This window comes from Miscanthus floridulus, chromosome 18 (assembly GCF_019320115.1).
Source record: "Miscanthus floridulus cultivar M001 chromosome 18, ASM1932011v1, whole genome shotgun sequence".
Taxonomy (NCBI): Eukaryota; Viridiplantae; Streptophyta; class Magnoliopsida; order Poales; family Poaceae; genus Miscanthus; species Miscanthus floridulus.
Window position 1 is genome coordinate 77,378,664 of NC_089597.1, and position 14,535 is coordinate 77,393,198.

Below are 14,535 nucleotides of genomic sequence, written 5' to 3' on the forward strand. Positions count from 1 at the left end.
GAGCTTGAGCTAATTTGGCTTGGTTAGTGAGATATAGTGCTCCAAACATCAGCTCATGAAACTGAAACTTGCTTTGTGACTTAGAAAATTTTCAGAGTTTCAAAATAGATCTCAAAACTAACTTGTGGGACCCTTTTGAGCATGTTGTGCACATTTTCATGACTTGGCTTCTAAACAAAGTTTGTTCCTTATTAAATTTGCTAAACTTTGCTTTAGGTTGGTCAAACATGCAAACATCCTAAGCCACACTTCTTAAACAGTCAAACAAAAGGGTTCAGGGTTCAAATTTGGTCAAACCATGACTTGGAAACCTAATTAGGCAAAATGATCCACATGAACATTGTTCCTAATGACATTCTAGGTGTAACTAAGTTACTTAGGATGATTATTAACCACACCACACATTGGTCACACAAGAATCAAGCATCACATGTATTGAAACAATGAAAAACACAAGAAATGTTGCAAATGTTTTATAGTCATGTTTCACATGTTTCATGATCCTGTTGCATAGTATTAACTAATCTTGTTTCACTAAGTGAGTGGCACATGTTGCACTTAAGTGTTGCACACTTTACAATTTATAAAAGAGACAACACACATGAAATATACAACATGTTGCAATGTTTCAGAATCATGTTTCATGTGATATAAGTTCACGAAGGGATGCATGATGCTCATGTTCATGAAATGCAGTGCAATGTGGAAGCTAAACACCAGGGGTGTTACAGCATCTGATACCAGCAAAACACTAGGGGGTCAGGCCTCACTCAGGGACTGATATAAGTACATTTATCCTGCAAAAATTCTCTGTGCCTGCCCTCTTTATGTAAAGTCCTAGGAGCTGGGTTTTCAGGAACAAGCTGTGAGTAAAACTGGGCGGACTGCGAGAAACCTACGCCCCAGCAGCTACGGTGCCTTTGCTCACTGCCGTGATTAGAGCTAGCTCACCCACAGTCCTAGCCTTTATGACCTCAACTATGGGAAGGGTCAGAATACACTAAAACCTCTTTTACAAAAAGAGGGAGAAGAGCTAAAAAACCGTTCGCTATAACGAAGAGCTCGTCCATTTTTTCACAAATTCGACGCTTGGCTTATTTACCTAACTAAATTCTTACGCGGAATGTCCTCATCCTCTATTTTTGCAGAAAAATCTTGTCTCAATAGGTAAAGCAAGTTGATCGTATGGCTTGACCACTGACAAGAAACAGATAAGGAGCAAGCAGGGTCATGCTCATATCTAGGGGAGGCTTTTTGAACCCATCACTCTTACTATCGAGGTAAAACCGGTACCCAGGTCAATCGGACGGCTCAACCCTGCTGCCAAAAGATAAGCATCCTCACTTGCTTACTTTACGTATTAATTCCATTACCGAGCCTCCGACCCCAGTGACAGTAGGGGATCATGAATTGCTTAGGGGCTGGCGAGGGTGTCTATTAGCTAGGCATTCTCTTTGTTCGGTCCCTCCTTATGTTTAAAAAACTAGAGGCATGGTGTGTGGGTGCAAACTTTGAGTAGGCCTAGTCGGACCACTAGGACCCTACGCCCCAGCGGCTACGGTATTTTGGTCCACCAGCACGATCAGAGTCCTTGTCTCCGCACTCCAAACCTTAACCTACACCTTCCTGGGAAGGACTTGGAGGGGCCTACCTACAGAATCTCCATCGAGGAGAGGCTGTCAGGTCGCCCAAATCGATCGAACGGCTTGGGCCATTGCCGAATGACAGATACGAAAGAGTGGGAGGCTCATGCAGGTTACACAAGTTTTGTCACGAACGTCGGACCTAGACCACCGCACGGACATATCCGGTAAGAACTCTCAGAACCCATCAATCAAGGTAACATTACCGACCCTCGCTATTTCTTTATATAGTCATTCATACACTTATCTTATACATCCAAGCATCGCATATACGATTGCTGCATCACAACGCTTCGCGTCGCGTCATGAAACGGTAGTTATCTCATTCAATATGAGTGGCAACTAAATGAGGTTCGAAGGACGACCCATGAAGGGCTCAAAGCCGCCTCATGTCAAATAGAGCCAAGGGAGAAAAACCGAGATGAGCCCCAGTGGCCTTGCTCGACCCCGCTCAGAAGCAGATTGGGACATCTCGACCTTTCTCATTTGATTCTAACCTCGAGCCAAGCCCACAGAATCTCCATCGATGAGAGGCCAACGGGCCACCCAAGCTTATCGAACGGCTTGGGCATCTGCTGGGAGGTGGGTTAAGAAGTAGTGGAATGCCACATGAGGGCTCTGCCGACCCCGTCAATGGATGATGGACCCAGATTCCACTCGAAGATGCCCGTTAGCAATCTCATTGAGCGCAACACTCGAGTTGTTGAGGCAAGTGTCGTTAGCTCGGCCCCTCCGGTTGCAGAAACCGAGGACGGGGTGATGCATGAAACATGGCCGACCAATATCGAACCCCAAGGGGCTCGAGGGCTCGAGCCACCCGATCCTAGATTGAGAGACCATGGTTCGAAGGCCGCCCACGAAGGGCCCAAGGCCGCCTCACGTCAAATAGAGCTAGGGGAGAAAATGCAGATGAGCCCCAGTGGCCTTCGCCTATCCTGCCAAGAGGCGGACAAGGTCATCTCAACCTTCTCGTTTGACCCAAACCTCCAGCCGAGCTCATAGACTCCCCATTGAGGGGGAATCTGTTGGAAGGTGGGTTAAGGAGCAACGGAATGCCGCTCGAGGGCTTTGCCAACCCCACTACAAGCAACGGAACCAAATTCCATTCGAACACGCCCGTTAGCGAGCTCATCGAGTGCGTCACCTAAGCCGTCAAGGCAAATGATAGTAACTCTACCCCTCCTGTTGCAGAAACTATGGACAGGGCGATAGTCACGAAAAACGTGCCAACCCTTGACCAAACCCCCGCCATGCGCGGGGGCTCAAGGAAGGTTGGACTTACAAGGAGACCTAACACATGGTCGCAGAATGATAGCTAAGATCCTAGGGAGAGGGTATGTGCGAATACAAGAGATGCATTCTCCTAAGTTTCGCTGTCCTTCCCTCGATTTTTAGTGGCATTCGACCCCAGCATCGGCAAAGGGGCGGATCTCACTCGGGGGCTGATAAAGGAATAAGTATACTTTTTCTGAAACAGTCGCTGCATCAGACCTCTTTTTTACACTAAGCCTAGTGGCAAGGTTTGTGGAAACGAATAATTGATCATGTCTGGTTGGACTACAAAACACCTACGCCTCAGCAGCTATGGTGTCTTTGCTCACTAGCATGATCGAAGTTCCCCCTGACACCTCGGGCCCTATGGTCTTAACGAATGGAAGGGTCAAAATACACGAGCCTTCTCTTTTCGCATACAAAAATGGAGGGAAACGAATTCAATCAAACAAAACAAAATAATGAAGTTACGAATTTGTTCTTATAAAGCATAAGGATCGGCAATTGTCCACATGGTACAATGACGTTCATTCGAATTCACCCAACCTAATTGACTAACTATCCCCTCTGGGGGAGAACTATGTCTTCAACTCTATCTGCCAGGTCCTGTGCGAGAGGGGCCACCGTTGTCTCTATTTCATCCAGCTCGGAGGCTTTGTAGCTAGGCGCGAAGCCAAGGCTCATTGTCTCCAAGTCAATACTATCGGCGTAGTGGGAGCAGGCGATGGCAAAGGCTTGGGTGATCCTAGAGGGAAGAGCTTCCCTCTCGAGCTGGCACACCCGCGCCATGATATCTACGGCACAGGCCGCAAGCGAGCTGGTTCCCTCTGACCATGCCACCTCTAGGTCGTCGAGGACCACCCCGAGGGAAGCATGTAGGAGATCGTGCTCATTGCTTTCTGCCTGAAGGATCCTCCATGCCTCGGCAAGCTCCGTGACCAGCCCGGCGGAGACGCTCTTGGCCTCTAGCCTTCGGGCTACCACGGTTTTGAGATCATCCTATAGGATGCCAATCCTCTGCTGTGCCTCATCGCATTCTCGGATGGCCTGGTCGTGCTCTTCGTGGACTGTGCTATGCTCCAAGTGGAGCCTCTCCGTAGTCTAGCGTAGCTTGTCTCGCTCCCTGCATAGCCGGGCAACCACCTCGGCATCCAAGTTCGCCCTCTGCTTTAGGGCCACAGACCTCTCCTCGGCTCCTATCTTGAGCTCCTGCTCCTTCTCCACCTTGGCCAGGAGGTCGAGGATCTGCTGGCAGGCCTCGGTGCCCCTCTGGAGTAGCTTGTCCTGCTCCTTCCGGACTCTAGCGACCTCCTCCTCTTCCTACCGTGCCCTCACCGACAGATCCTAGAACACCTTCTCGGCATCCTCCATGTCCCAACACGCCATGGCCTCCCGCTGCTGGAGATCGGCCGCCTCCTCGACCAGGGGAGTCAGCTTGGCCACCCTTTGTTGGGCAACAACAAGCTGGGCGCTCACATCCCCGCATAGCCAGGCCTCTTCGTCGAGGCGGTCCCATTTCTCCTTCTACTCGTGAAGGAACCGGGATTTCTCCCGGCTACAAGCAATAAGGGACTAAGAGAAGATCAATGTCAAAACACAAAAATACATGAAGAAAGAAGAAAGCGAGAGGAGAGATCGAGTGAATACCCGGCTAGTAGGAACAACGACGTCGCGCAGGGTGCCCTAGGCCTGGTTCAGAGCTTCTAGCATGGCTGAGATGCCCTCGTTGAGACTCTCCTGCTCTATGCTCTCGGTAGCATCGTCGAGCGAGAAGAGTATCGACATTGGGTCTCGCAGATCCATCCACTGGAGCAGCAACTCACCCCGTGCGGGCGAGTGGTTGCCCCCCGACATCAGGGCTAAGGGTGACCCCCCACTGGTCCTCTCCACCACCGCCATAATGCCCAGGGACCCTTCGGCCGTGTCCCCCTCCGTCTGGCCCACGTTGGGCGCCGTCACCTAGGCCGCCGATGGTACGGATCATGCCACATCCTCGGGCACCACCCCGACTATGTCTGGCTACACCTAGCTTACCACGGTCATGGCCACCTCTGCTTGCATCGGTGGGGCCTCGACCGGCGGTGTCACACCCACCACAGTCAGCGCCATAAACCCGAGCGGTAGCTCCATCCACTTCAACATCGGTAGTGGAATCACCTCCATTGCCGGTTGCTCGGCGACCTCCGAGGGCGCTCCTACAGCCCCAACGTCCGCTTGACCAACTGAGGGCACGGGCACCACCACGGGCCGACGAGGCTGTGACGCTGGCTTCACTTTTGCCTAAGACGAGAGCGACGTCGGGCGACAGCCCCGTCTCGCCTGAATGGCGACGCTCTTCTTGGGCGCCAGTGCCAAAGAAGTACCCCATCTCAGGATGCTGCGAGAAATAGAGGGCATCGGTCATGCTGAAAATAGAGAAAAACAAAGAAAATAGAAGAGTCAATGGCTTACATCGGCGTTATTGGGCGAAGGATACGTTTGGGGGATGAACCCCCATGTCCCTGCTCCGCCTCATCATGATGGGGCCATTTTGTGCCCGCCCCCTGCTCCCGGGCTGAGGGGCTCGCCTCCATTGCACTCGGGGGTGCGACGGTACAGCCATCCCCCTCCCTCGTTACCTCGGGCGTGGTGGCAGATCCGCCCACCCCCCCTAGCACCTTGGGTGCGGCGGTAGATCCGCCCGCCCCTGTTGACTCCTAAGGCACGACGGTGGGGCCGCTCCCCTCTGCTGGCACCTTGGGCACGGTGGCAGATCCGCCCTCCCCTGATGGTTCTGAGTACGGGCTGACGGTCTAGCCCACCTCCTCCAGACACAAGGCCACACCTTCCCCTACGTGGAATGGGAAGGGTCCCAACATGGACGAGTGGATACCTGTCAGCGTATCCTCGCTCTCCAGGTCATCCCACTCGGTGTTAGCAACTACCTCATCTTCTTCTTCCTCGTTGTCATCATCATCACTGTTAGTTTCCTCCCAGCACTCCCACGCACACAACTTCTACTGCTTCTTCCTCCTCTCATCCTCCTTTGCCTTCTGCTACCGCTCGGCCGTGGCGTGGTTGGCCGCCGTCATGGCCGGGTCCTTCGGCAGCGGAGCTGGAAGATCCATAGGGACTTGTTTCTTCAGCTGGTCCCCCTATCTCCATATCAGCGTCAAGAGGTCAGGAGTTCAATTAAAAAGGAGGCATGAGGAAAGAAAACTTACGAAGACAATGTACCCGGGTTTTGGCCGCATTGGGGGATGCCCCGGCACCGAATATACAAAATCAAGGACAGCGCCGACGTCATCCCACGGAGGCTCCATCGCCTCCTTGATGTGCTACGCCACTTCGGAGGGGGAGAGTGCTCCCTCGGCGAGCACTGTCCCATCGAGTGACGCCCCGAACGCCATCATGTGTAGGGGAAGCACGCGCCTCATCAGCGGCACCACCCTCCGCATGTGGTAGGCACCGATGATCCCCGCCCCCTTCATGCCCCTCTCCTTCAGAATTCAGATGGCGGCGAGGTGGTCCTGGATTTTCTTCTTGTCTTTCACCAGGACTCCCCACCTCCTCCACGATTCTAGGACCTCTTCGATGAGGCGCTCGGTTAACTCTGGCAAGGGGGCGACTGCGTTGTTATTGACGTAGAACCAATGCGAATGCCACCCCTTGTTGGAGGTTGACAGACGCATCGATGGATACTCGCTGACATGGTTGTTGCGAAGCTGAATGCCGGCACATCCCATCGGCACGTTCAGCTCCTGCTTCTTCTCCCACTTCTTCAGGAGGGTGACGGCGAAGAAGTACCACCACAAGTCGAAGTGGGGACTAATCCCCAGGAACCCCTCACATAGGGCGACGAATGCCGCAATGTGCTAGATTCTGTTGGGATTAAGATTCTGCAGCTCTACCTTGTAATAGTGCAGCAATCCCTGAAGAAACTTGTGGGCGGGGGTGGCGAATCTCCACTTGTGGAAGTGAGCAAAGGACACAACATAGTCGTTGGGCAGCGATGGCGCGTCCTCATCGTTGGGCAGCCACCACTCCTCGCCAGCGGTCTGCACGCAAAGAAGACCATGATGAACGAGGCCCTCTAGGCGCTAGAGGGTGATATCAGAGCGGCACCACGACTCCATTGGAGGATTGGAGTAGTGGATGCGAATTCAACGATGGCTGAAATGCGGATCCAGGAGGCTTAGGCGATTGGCAATGGAGGTTGAAGATGCAAAGGCAAGGAGGCAAAGTATGAAACCCTAGGGACAAACCCCTTGGTTTTATCGGGGCGATGATTGCGAGGAAGGCAACCGTCCACCTAGATCTCCGCGCCTACCACGATCCGCCACCACGTCACGTTGCGGGATATGCGCCCCCAATCCCTATCCTTTCCCTCTGAAGTCGCGCTAGAAGTTTCTCCTCCCCGGGCAGACCAGGACTCTTTACCAGTAAAAGGATACGGGTCAAAAAGCGTTCCTTCGGCCCGACTGGGCCCAAGAGTTCGAGGGCTGGCCCGTCAACGGTTTCGACGGCCGCCCTAAGGCACCCTTATGACAAAGGATGGGCCCACGATCGGCCAAAACTCAGGCGCACAAGCTTCACGGGAGTCTCGGCCCACGATTGAGTCTTAGCTGGGCTGACCCTGGTCGGATCCCCGCGGACGGGATACCAGGATCCCAATTGAGCTATCCGGCTAAACAACCACCAAACTTCACAGCCATACCCACGAAGGGTCCAAATCACCCCCTAGGCGATTCTAATCACCCCCGGGTGATTCTGTCCAAATCACCTGGGAGCTCGGGGGCTACTGTTAGGGACCAAATACTGGGGTACCCAAAGAGGAGGAGCTAATAACCATCAAACATTGATGCTTCCAAACAGGCAAGAATGCGACTACACCTCTTGCCCAACGACCGAGGGTTAACTCCGTCTCGTCCGACCCCCAAAGGTTGGCTCCGCCTCGCCCGACCTACGGGGGCTGGCTTCACCTCACCCGACGTCTGAGTGCAGACTCCACCTCACTCGACCCCCGAGAGCTAGCTCCGCCTCGCCCGATGTCCGGGGGGCTGGCTCCGTCTCGCCTGACGTCTGAGGGCAGACTCTGCCTCACCCGACGTCCGGGGGCTGGCTCCGCCTCGCCCAACGTTCGGGGGCTGGCTCTGCCTCACCCAACGTCTGAGGGGTAGACTCCGTCTCTCCCGACGTCCGGGGGCTGGCTCCACCTTGCCCAACGTCCGAGGGCTAGCTCTGCTTCGCCCGACATCCGGGGGCAGACTCCGCCTCGCTCGACGTCTGAGGGCAGACTCCGCCTCGCCCGATCCCTGGGGGCTGGCTCCTTCTCGCCCAACGTCTGAGGGGCAGACTCCACCTCGCCCGACCCTTGGGGGCTGGCTTCGCCTCGCTCAATGTCCGGGGGTTGGCTCCACTTCGCCCGACGTCCGGGGGCTAGCTCCGCTTCGCCTGACCCTCGGGGGCTGGCTACGCCTCGCCCGACGTCTGAGGGTAGAATCCGCCTCGCCCGACGTCCGAGGACAGACTCCGCCTCGTCCGACGACTGTGTGCTGCTCCTTCATAACTACGCGCGCAGATAAGACGGGGCACTCAAGTCAACCGCAATACCGAGGACCATACCCTGCACGCCTGTATGAAAGTACCGTCAGGATATGACAAGACGGGCGCTTTAAGCCCTTCCAGGCAAATCAGAAGCCTGAACAGTGTTGTGGGCGCCGACATTTGTCTTACAGTGTTTTGGGCGCCGACATTTGCCCTCGGGAACGGATCCTGACGGAAGCGTACGACAACCACTACGGTCCAGGAGGAAACTCACATCATCTACTGTAACGGACGTGAGGTCACTGAGCCGTCTGCTCCTCGTAGGGTCGCGGTTCAGCACCTTGGTCCGTCGCGCCGCCCACCTGGGCTGGTTGGGACGTGACCACTTGCTGACAGAGCCAGAGCACGGCTCTATCAGGATCAGCGGACATGCACCTAGCATGGAGCTGTCCCTGACACCGTCTGCCATGTCAGCAGGGCTCGCTTAGAGGAAAAAGAAGACCCGGCACATTCGAAGGACCTTCTTTGCATCTGTTTTTTCTTCTTTCTCTCATCTGTAATCCCTGCTTCCCCTTGGTCTATAAAAGGGAAGGCAGGGCACCCCACTAAGGGGACGACCCGATCAATATTACACACCACGATCACATAACATACAGCTGAGCAGCAACCAAGCTCTTAGCGTCCTTTCAACCTTTTCATCAGAGACTTGGGACATGTCCCTCTCTCGTCTGTTTGTAACCCCTACTAGAAACTTTTCAGTACTAATAATACGAGCAGCAGCCGCAAACTAGACGTAGGGACATTCTGCCTGAAACAGTATAAACCTTGTGTCTTTTAGCACACCATCCTGGTCCAACACGTAATAATACAAATTTACTCGTTGGTGTTTACTCGAAACACCGACAACATCATTCTCCCTCCCTTCGAAACGAGTCATCCTCGACTCGTGCTCGTAGCAGCAGCATTGGACAGTTCACAAAAATCACCTTGTTCGGCTGGTGAAATGATGGCTGATTTTTGGCTGTTTGTACAGTTCACAAAAATCAGCAGAAGCAGCCGTTCGGCTGAATTAAAGTGCTGCCAGCAATTTGAAATTCAACAGCCACCATTCAAATTCTGGTGTCAACAGCCCAGCTCACAATACAAACTTGGCGCCAATTACCAGCAAACTGAAGCCACCAGTTACAAGTCATACATTTGAATCAAATACATAATTGTCCACAGTAACAAGTACCAGGCCCAATAATAAGTTCATCATCACGACGTACAACCATGTCTTAATACAGTTCATTTGTTCACCTCATTACTCTCCTATACATGTGGATTAGTGGAGCATTATACAAAACATGCAGTTGTTCCAATGATCATTTGAAACAACTACTCAAACAGACGCAAGCAACTTTGTGCTCGTCTGCTCCACGAACAAGCAGCTCATTGGCCACTCGCCGAATGCCTGCATATGCCTACTTTCTAATACTGGCCTACTATTTTCATTTGACAACTACTGCTACATCTAATAAATGGCCTAAGTGGAATCTGTACAAAATTTGTACCAGTTGCAAGGCACATATGTAACAGCACGAAGAAGATACCCATGCAAAATACCCTTACACAACCTTCACTGATCTTCATGCCATCGTCCAATCCACTTGAACCATCTCCTCCACCCGACGCGATCACCTGCAGGGGCACACATTCAGTTGGGATCCAACTAAGGCATTAATCAAATCATTTTTTGTTAACTAACAAAAGTGTCAACACATTTTACGTACCTCAACTGCAGACTAGCTACTCCATACTTGATCCAGTCCCGAACCCTACACATATCCTCAGTCGAATTTTCTGCAAGCTAGGCATGTGTCCATTGGTTCATTGGCGTACCTGGAGTACGAGGTTTCAGCCCTCCATGTAATTGTGCAGTCCAAAGCAAGCCAAAATAATCTTGGATTGTTTCTCTCTCGGATAATGAGGAACTCCTTGCATCATTTGCCATCTAGCTTTGAGGACCCAAATGACCTTTCTATGACACTGCGCAGACTTGAATGGTGGAAATTGTAAATCTCTTCCCAATTCTCAGCACGCCTCTGCTCAAACTCCCTTAGATGGTACCTGCTATTCCGATAGGGCCCCAGGTACCCCGCTTCACCAGCGTAGCCCGAGTCTATCAGGTAGTACCTTCCTGCAAAATACATACACATTAGCAATTTCAGCTACAGTTCAAATTGAAAACAGCAAATTCGTGTAGAGTTGACATTCCCCATACCTTGAGGTGGGTGCGGGAAACCTCGCACCGCCCAAGCGTCCCTCAGGACCTTCATATTGTGCACTGCCCCCGTCTTGCCAACACCAACAAAAGTGAACCGCATGTCAAAGTCGCAAACGGCTATGCCATTTTGGCTGGTCCAGCCTTTCCTATTTGTGAAATCATCATGTGCTTTCACACACCCTTATGTGGGTTCCATCTAGGGCTCCTATGCACCCATCAAAGAAAGGTGTGTACTTCTCTAGTCTTTCATGCACCGTTCTGTAATGTGCGTCCCTTGGCCTAAGAACACATCTGCAAATGACGCCACAGACTCCAGCACTTCCCCAAACTTATCGCTAACAGTCCCCAATCCCCTTCTAAACCTGTCTGCCATTTGCCGTTGACACTGCCTGCCTGGTGCCAACTCCCGAAAGGAACAGCGCTAAGCCCTCTACGGATGAGAAGTCCCCAGTAGATTGCAACCCATGGTTCTGAACTAAAATGTCATGCAACTGGCAGAAGGCGTCCGGGTACATACGGAAGTGTATTTTGCATCTTTTTGGATCCTGTAGTACCTTCCGAACCCATTGGATGCCAGTCAATTCGTCGATGTCATCCGCTGGAGGCCGCACTGGAATAGCAGTAGCCATTGCCACTAATCCGCCATAATAGGCTGCCAACTCCGTACTGTCCCAGAAACTTGTGCTTGAATCATTTGAATGTTCACTTCCCTCGTCGGTGGTGTCCATGGTCCCCCAACTACAACAACAGATTTGCAAACCTGCAACACAAGAACGACATACATCAGTCAGGCACACTAATTACAGCCCCGGGTGAGGAGGTTGGAGTTCCATTATCTCAATTTACATGACGCTCACCAGATCAGATCGCCTAGCAGGCGCCAAGGTGTGAACACCGAAAGAATGCAGTCACATTGTTAGATCAGCGTGGCCACCACAATGTGCAAACCTGGAAACCAACATCGACATGTCAGTTCAGGTGGATGGAAACGGAAACAAAGAAATGGCGCAGTATAACAAAATACAAACCTTCATAATAGTGTCTTGTCTTGTTTTAGTCCAGACCAAATAGCTTCACTATATGCTGCGCCTGACGCCTTCAACTTGGCACCCAACCGAGGCAAGAATCTGCAAACCACGAACAAAACATAAGAATCAGTTCCTTGAAGGTTTAGGATGACTACAGCATTAACTAGACAAGAACAAGGACAATCATTATAGGCCACCATTACATCCAGCAACATTATTTAAACCAGGTTTCACAAACAGAAAGTCCAACGAACACACAACAGGTTCAAACAGTCTTAACGATACAGTTCAAAATTGTAAACAACTGATTCGCGACGATGAAAACTGAAACTAGAACTAAAACACGCTCAGCATTCTTCTTGATAAGCCTAGTTGCGGTTCTGCTTGCTCTTCGTCCAGGTCCACTCGATGTACTTGACGCGATGTTCCTTTTCTTGGATGTTCTTGTACTGAGCCCGGCACACTGCCTTCTGGAACAGATCCAAAGCCATGTAGTACAGCTCACACCCTTCGGTGACACCGTCTTGACGTAGCATTTCCATCACTTCAGCTTGCTCCTGTTGCTCACGGGATGCTCTGGGGTCTTTGGAATTTCTTTCAGCTATGCTCTGTGACAAGCTTGCCATGTACTCTCCCAAATTGCAAGACCTCTTTTTCTCTGGGCTGGTTACAACTTGCTCCCTGGTGGCCCTTTTGGAAGAGGTTCCACCACTGGACGGGCCTATGTGTTCAGGTGTCCTAGGGGGAGTGCGTGTGCCGTCGCCAACACCTTCGGCCCACATGAATGTGCCCTTGTCTGGGTTGCGCGAACCGTAGAGTGTCCACAGTAGGTCAAGATGCTTAGGTGGTGCGCCAGCAGGTTCAGGAGGGTCGGAGGATTCCTGCAGTGAAGAATGTTGATCATTAGCAGTGGGTACGTGCGTAAAGAGTGAACAAACAGAAAATGCATTGGTATCGTGAGAGGAATTGCCTTGTCCTGACTGCCTGGCTGGGTACCGTCCTGGGACGTCCACCATTCTGGATCCGCATCAATCCCCCCGTGGTGGGGTCACGCCCGAGGCCAGTGCTGTTTTGCAGCTCTTTCCAGAGGTTGAACTTCTCTTTCAAAGAATTCAATTTGTTGCGGGCTTGCCTTTCAGACCACGAGATGTTGGCCTCCCTCAAACCGCGGTACACATTCCTCCAACCGTCTCTGTTTAAGCCCTGATTTGAGAAGTTGAATTTGTCCTTCTCTTGGATTGTGAGCTCAAGCAGTGTTCTGGTACTCAGAGTGTCCCAATGGGCTCAGGGGCCACGGGAGGCACGGGAAGCACGGTAAGCGCGGGGGCGGTTCATCTGTTGGAAGGGGGGCAATGTCTAGAGTGTTTTTGTAAATCGGAACGGAAAGTATACGCCAGAGAACTTGCCTTGAATGGACGCGACGCGGGGCGAGGCCATAAATTGTGACGCCGACCCTGAGGAGGGGAGCACGATGATGATGACGACGAAAGTGCCAGTGTTGCGAAGGTTGAACACCAGCAGAAGGTAAATGATGTTCCTGCGTAAGATGACATCTGTAAAGAGAAGGTACGGTAGTTGTGCAAAATATAGTACGAAATCCAGCAAGATAACTAAAGAAGACAAAAACACATCTTTGGAAGACAAAATGATGAATCCGTAAAATCTTAAAGGGGTCTTAGTAAAACCCTAAACCCTAAACTACCGGATCTGTGGTAAGTACGCGTACACTATGCCCCATAACGAAGAGCGCAGGGTGAATGAAAACCGCAGCAGCAGTGGGGTACTACGCGTCCAAGGAACCGTAAACCCTAATCAAGCGTATGTGCATCTGCCAACGAAAATGAGAGAAAAAGGCGGAGACGTACCGGATCCGGTGGTGGAGAAGACGAGCGGGCGGCCAAATGTGATGGATCCGGCTGTGGAGATGGTGGACACCACGGCGCGGGAGTAGAAATGGTCGGATCCGGAAGACGACGTGGGGGAGGAGCTCATTGGCGACCGGATCTGAAGGAGGACCGGCGTTGCAAGCTTCGCTTTGAATAGATGAGGCACGGACGGCGTGAACCGGTGCGCCCTTCACCGCACAACGTCGGCGAGCCGCGCCATCCCCACGGTGGATCTCGCGGGTGCCGGAAGTGGGAGTCAGCCGGACGGCGGTCGTCGCAGATGCGGCCTACGAGGGGGTGTGGGAGTGGGGCGGGGTGTGGGGAGGGAGGACGGCGGCGGAGCCAGGCGCACCGGACGGGAGCGGCCTAACCCTAGATGGCGCAAGCGAATGAGTGATGGGAGGGCCAACAGTGGCGGATCCTGGTGTATACGCACCAGCCGTTCGGATGGACCAGCCGAACAAGGTGATTATTGGAAACTTGACTCAAGAAAGAACAAAAAAAACTAGACTTGACTACGGACGTAAGATAACAACAAACTCGAGCACAAACTGAGAAAAACTTCATATAGTGAGAACCAAACCATTGAATTGACCCGACGCAATGAGAGGAAACCAAAGTTTAAATCTCTCAAGGCACCCTATCAGCATTCTGGCTCGACTCAACGCTATCTAGGAATTGATTACCAATCTGCGAAGAAAGCTTGTAAGGATGATCATCTCACACCATGGCAAACAAGGCTCTGAATACCAAATGACGTGCGTACATATATGGAAAACACGACTGCAACTTGTATGGCCCAATCTTCATAGTGGAGCCTAAGAAACCTTGATAACTATTGTTGCATGACCTGATGGAGAGGTAGCGCACCACGAGATCTTGCACCCGCGACGAACTGTTGAGACATCCACTCT

General features: G+C 52.1%; 1 long non-coding RNA gene across 1 annotated transcript; it reads right to left on the reverse strand.

Moving 5' to 3' along the window:
* Nucleotides 1-10,927: 10,927 nt before the first annotated feature.
* Nucleotides 10,928-12,612, reverse strand: LOC136522417 (uncharacterized). Its single transcript, XR_010775887.1, has 3 exons — nucleotides 11,736-12,612; nucleotides 11,565-11,655; nucleotides 10,928-11,467 (listed from the first exon to the last, which is right to left on the reverse strand). It is a non-coding gene; the product is annotated as an uncharacterized lncRNA (long non-coding RNA).
* Between the last annotated feature and the right edge of the window lie 1,923 nt (nucleotides 12,613-14,535).